General features: G+C 46.2%; 1 protein-coding gene across 5 annotated transcripts in view; it reads right to left on the reverse strand.

Annotated features, from left to right (window-relative positions):
* The window catches only part of TMC5 (transmembrane channel like 5), a 66534-nt gene extending 60736 nt beyond the window's left edge, over positions 1–5798 (reverse strand). Inside the window, exon 1 of one of the 5 annotated variants that reach the window (XM_072753745.1) lies at positions 5536–5798. The gene's annotated coding sequence lies outside the window, so the exon portion shown is untranslated. Of the gene's footprint in view, positions 1–1621; positions 1952–5428 lie in introns of those variants that run through there. The other 4 variants (XM_072753746.1, XM_072753748.1, XM_072753749.1 and 1 more) reach the window with 4 other exon arrangements.
* Between the last annotated feature and the right edge of the window lie 202 nt (positions 5799–6000).

The raw sequence follows: 6000 nt of genomic DNA on the forward strand, positions 1-6000 counted from the left end.
AGGGCGGTGCACAAATTAAACCATCTTCCTGGTATTTCCACCTACCTCCTCTTCTATAAAGGCTTTCCTCTGATCATACAATTTATAAGTCAAGTCTCTGAAACAGGAGAAAATTCTACCTCTCCTTTGGAGAGCCATGAAATTTCATTTATTGGGGATTCTAACAGATGAAAGATTGGGAACAACAACTCTGGACCTCCAGTTCTTCTTGTGAATTTATAGAAATAGAACTTTCTGCTCTTCTTTTAAATGACACCCACCCTGATTTAAATGCCGTAGAAAACAGAACTTGTTTGTTCTGACATTCGTTAAAATGCAGAAATCCTACCGCACTCCTTACTTCTTTTCTGTTATTTGAGGAGTGTTCTTTCTAGAAATGACCCTACTGATGATTAGCATTGCATCAACTTGGGTTTATCTCTGGGAACATTGAACCTGAGGTGGCTGAAAATAGCCTGAGCAGTAATACAATCCAGACTTCCGGCACACCATTCTGGGAACTCTTGGCAAACATAAGCCATGGTGTTATTCACTGAACTTCTAGAAAGAAGTTTATACCTTCAACCTGACCCTTCCTCCTGGGGAGAGGACCCTACCCAGCAAAACATGATTATAAACCTTACTTCTTTAACATCCATATCCACTGAGCTCTTCTTTGCCTCTTCAGACAACAACAGTATCAATAAGCATAAAGACAGCACTATCTATTGAGGATCTACCTGAGTGCCAGGCACCATGTTATGCCCCTCCCATGCATTAGCAATTGTATCTTCCAACAACTTTATGGAGAAGTATTATCCTCACTTTATGATGATTACATTGAGGCCCAGAGAGGGTTAAGTAATTTCCCCAAGGTCACACAGCTAAACAGAGGCAAATGGCAGATGGGATTCTAACCTGTGCAACTCTGACTGAACTTGGATCATCATCATCATAATCAGAGGAAGAAGAGAAGGACAAAGAGGAAGATGGGAAATTAGAGATCATATTTACTGAGTGGCTTACAGTGCACCATATTTTCTTATTAACCCTTATTTCCTCCGGGGAAGGTGGGAGCTCTTAGCATACATTCTACAGACAAGCACACTGAGCCCTGAAAGGTACAATAACTCACCCACAGTGGCACAGCAGGACCCAAGGAACTACAGATTTTGATTCAGGCAGACAGCTCCAGAGCTTGCTAAGCCTTGCTTCCCATTTCCCCATAGTCATTCTTCCCTGTGACAAGTATTTATTGTATATTTATTCTGTACCTGGCATCCGGTAATAAGCAATAGGACAGCCTGTTCCTGCCTCCTCCTATGGCACATTCCCAAGGGTTCTCTATCATTTCTGTGACCCCCACACCACTTTCCAAACACCCTTTCTTGGGGCGCTTGGGTGGCTCAGTCAGGTAAGCCTCCAACTATTGATTTTTAGCTCAGGTCATGATCTCAGGGTCCTGAGTTGGCTCTAAGCTCAGCAGAGAGTTTGTTTGGGATTCTCTCTTCCTCTCCCCCTGTCCCTCCCCCAACTTGTACGCATTTGTACTCTTTCTCTCTCAAATAAATAAAATCGTAAAAAAAAAAAAAAAAAAAAAAAAAATACACCACAAACAACAACCACAAAACGTCTTTCTTACCTGCCCTCCATCTGTTCTGGCGTTTCCTCTCCACTCTGTGGAGACAGCGGGTCTTTTTTTTTTTTTTTTTTTTTTAACACTAACCCATAAAGCCCATCTTCTTGTGCCTGAGACACAGCCCTGCTTGCTCTTACTCACCGTGCTGGGCCTGCCACTCAGCCTCCAGACAGGGGATATTTACCAGCTCCTGGCAGTTTGATACCACCCTAGGTATCCTCTCTCCCCTTGTTGCCAGCCAATAAATAACCAGGTCACACTCACTTAAAGTGAAGATTGGTCCTTGATCCCCAATGTCATGGTTGTGCCATGGCCCCTGTGTACTGAATCTGCAAAGAAGCCCTGCCTAGGAGCCCAAATTGTGTATTTCTTTCTTCCTGAACCCCAGCCCTGCCCTCCCAACAATGTTCTTTTGGCATCAGTACACTATAAGGAGCAAAGTCCTTTCTAGAGGTTATTTTATCTCTTAGCATAAGGAAGTAACTAGGCTGATTTTTTTTTTTTTTTAATCCCAGAGAGTGAGGTGGAGTGGAAAGAGCCTATCTTTTCATGTATTCACCAAAGCATTCGTCTACAACATGATGCTCTGCTAGACACCCTCAAGCACTGGTCGCTTTGTTTTGCCCGTAATGCCCCTAGGGCAACATTCAGACATTACTAACTCCATAATCCTGCTGGCACGTCTCTTCCAGAGATAAAGGACAGGCAGCCTGGAACCAGCCCCACATTTCACAGCAAGCTAATTTGCATCAGACCCTGACTCTAGTGCTCTGCAACTCTACCCCTCTGAGGCTCTACAATTCTATCCTTTGGAACCTCAATTTTCCCCACCCTCCTCTGCAAAATGGGGACAATACACTCTACCTTCAGTGGGCTTATTAGCCCTCAGCACTTGCGGAACACCTGGATTGCAGAATCCTGCCTGCCAATCAGTATGGAGCTGAGCCAGATGGGAATCCAAAGTAAAAGGACAAATCAGTAAATCTCTTGTAGGGATAAGTCAGGGTTTCTCAACCTCAGCACTACTGATATTTTGGGCGAGATAGGCTTGGTCACGGGGCTGTCTTGAGTATAAGAGGATGCTTAGCAGCATCCCCAGCCTTCATCCATTAGGTGCCATTAGGTGTGTAGGACACACCCCATTACAAACCCCACAAGCTGTGGGCAACCCAAAATATCTCCAGGAATGGACAAGTATCCTCTAGGAGGGAAAACTATCCCCAGTTAAGAACCACCTTTGTTATTGATATAATGTGCCACAAACCCTGGATAGTATCTCCTGATTCCCATTGATAAGACAAGGAAATTAGCACCTCTGCATTTTCCTCTAGGAAAATTTTTCTCCCCCTCGGTTTCCTCACTTCTAGAAACTACACCATATTTTTACATATTGTGCCCGTCCTACAGATCAGGGAACTGAAGCTCAGAAAACAACTTGTCAAAGTCTCAGAGCTGGGAATTAAAGATAATATTTGAATCCAGGTCTAGCCAGAAAAACTACTATGTAATTGTCCTTGCCACCTGAAATCCTCCTCCCCAAAAGCCTCATCAGCTGCTGTGGGTCAGGTACTGAAGCAGAGGACCTTGTGCCCTCTTTGTACAACAAAGAGCTCCCAGTAACAGCCTCCTTGTATATTAGATGGAGACTAGGATATTGAGTGACACATCTCACTCTGCACTGAGTGTAGGGGGCTTCTTAGCAATGTTCCAGATAGCAAACAGGGGTCTGGCTCTGTGAACTACACACAAGGCAAGAATGCTCCTTGGTCACCTCCTCCCCTCCCTTCCCACTTCTACTCTCCCCTCTGTCTCCTCTAAATGAACATACCTGCTGTAACATTCCCCTCTACTCTTGTAGTGGAAAGTCATAGCATTCACTGTAGCGAATGTTTATTGAGCATCTGCTAAGTGCCAGGCACTATTCTGAGTGCTTTATGTTTATTTGACCCAGAAGAAAACCATATGGGGTAGTTATCATTATTGTCCCCATTTTACAGATAAGGAAACAGACCCAGAAGAGCAATAACTTGCCACATTCACTCTACTACAAGATGACGGAATGTGAATAGAACGTCAAGGACATGCAGGCTATGATCCATAGACCCGAGTTCAAATGTTGACTCCTCTACCAGCCACCCATGTAACATCTGGCAAATGACCTAATCTCCCTGAACCTCAGTTTCCTCATCAGGAGTATGAGATAGCAGGGATTTTTTTTTTTTTTAAGATTTTATTTATTTAATCATGAAAGACACACACACACACACACAGAGAGAGAGAGAGAGAGAGAGAAAGAAAGAAAGAGGCACAGGGAGAGGAAGAAGCAGGCTCCATGCGGGGAGCCCGTGGGACTCGATCCTGGGTCTCCAGGATCAAACCCTGGGCTGAAGGCAGCACTAAACCGCTGAGCCACCAAGGCTGCCGCAGGGATTGTTTTAAGAATAACAACTAATAAGCGCTTTTTCTCCACTCAACAATTGTTTACTGGGCATTACCATGTGCCAAGCACTGGGGACGTATCTGCAAACAAAATAGCAAAAAGATCCTACCCTTGTGGCATGCACACACACATAAGGATGCACTTATGTGTTAACTCTAACCCTCACAATAACCCATAGGCTATTTACTATTACAGTACTGTACCTATTTCACAGATAGGGAGAAGGGGTCTCAGAAGCAGCTTTTCCCCACCTCCCTTCAACCTTCTAGGAAATAGTGAGACCTGGATTAGACATTAATGCTCCATCTCTGGAGTTCGACTTCCTGAATTCAAATCCTGCTATTTCCATCTGATTGCTGTGGACAAGTTACCTAACCTGACTGAGCCCAAATATCTTCATGAGTATACTAGAACCAGGAGGCCCTATCTCAGGAGGCTGTCCCAGGAGAAAAACAAACATCTAACATTTAGAAAGTGCTTTTTGGGTCCCCAGCACACACAAGGTTCACAGAAACCCAGGAGAGACATCTTATTTTGAGCCTCTTTTTACACAGGTGAGCACTAAAGCCCAGAGAGGGTAAGTAACTTGCCCAAAGGTGCAGAACCCATTAATAGTGTGATTCCAAAGCCAAGCTCTGAATTCTGACCTGGCGCAGAGACAAGCTCACAGACTGGGTCCAGCATGGTTGAGTGAGTGCCAGATAATCGGGTGTGGTTATTCTTTCCCTCCTGCTGCTGCCAGGAAGGCTGCACAGGGCCGGGGGATGGGGGTGGGGGGTTGTGCATACTCTTCAGGGGCTTCCCTATTCCCTAACCAGGTCCTAACCAGGTCAGCGCCTTGCTGCCTAAAGCGGGAGCCACCACCTGGATCCTCCCATTCCGAGATTCCACCCCGGGGGTGATTCTCCTCCCATTTCTTTTTGTTTTGTTTTTTAATTTTTATAAATTTATTTTTTATTGGTGTTCAATTTGCCACCATATAGCATAACACCCAGTGCTCATCCCACCAAGTGCCCCCCTGAGTGCCCGTCACCCAATCACCCCCACCCCCCGCCCTCCTCCCCTTCCACCACCCCCAGTTCGTGTCCCAGAGTTAGGAGTCTCTCATGTTCTGTCTCCCTTTCTGATATTTCCCCACTCATTTTCTCTCCTTTCCCCTTTATTCCCTTTCACTATTTTTTATATTCCCCAAATGGCTCCTCCCATTTCTTGTACCGCATCCCCACTCACTCCTTGCTCCCCCGCCAAAGCTGCCACCCCCTGGCCAACCCCCTGCCACCCCACGTTGGGGACAAACACCTGGTTCTTTTCATCAGTCACCTCTCGGAGCCAGGGAGGAGGCTCCAGAGCTGCTGAGTCTCGGTGGATACCTGAGAAGACGGTCCCAGAGCTGGCCCCAACACCTGGCGAACCTGCCTCACCTCCGCTGGCTTTGAGTCCCCTGAGCTTGGCTCTCCGGGCTACCACGTCTGCTCACCTGCAAGGCACATGGGCAACCCAACCCTGGCCTGGGCAGCGGGTAGCTGGGCTGCGGGTCCTGGTGCCACCCCCAGACTTCCTGCCTGGAGGCAAGATCGCCTTCTTGGAATCCAGCCAAGTTCCTGCAAGTGCTGGGTTAGTACACCTGTTGGCATCAGAAACCTCTAGGCACTGCATTCATTGTTTCCTTCCATCAGGCAAATGTCACCAAGTGCCCACCGGCTGCTGCGAGCCGGCACCCAGAGGATCCAGAGGGTGCACAGGCTAGGGTTGCATTCTCCAAAACATTGGCCACTAGTCACATGTAGTAACGCAGCATTTGAAATTGTGGCACCAATGAACTGAGATGTTTTTAAGACATAGGATAAAAAAATTAAAAACAAAAAACACCCCCCAAAAAAACACACTTTTTCAAACTCCTTAAGAAGCTTTAAGTTGATTGTATGTTAAAATGATTAGCTTT

The sequence above is a fragment of the Vulpes vulpes genome, chromosome 3, assembly GCF_048418805.1.
Source record: "Vulpes vulpes isolate BD-2025 chromosome 3, VulVul3, whole genome shotgun sequence".
Taxonomy (NCBI): Eukaryota; Metazoa; Chordata; class Mammalia; order Carnivora; family Canidae; genus Vulpes; species Vulpes vulpes.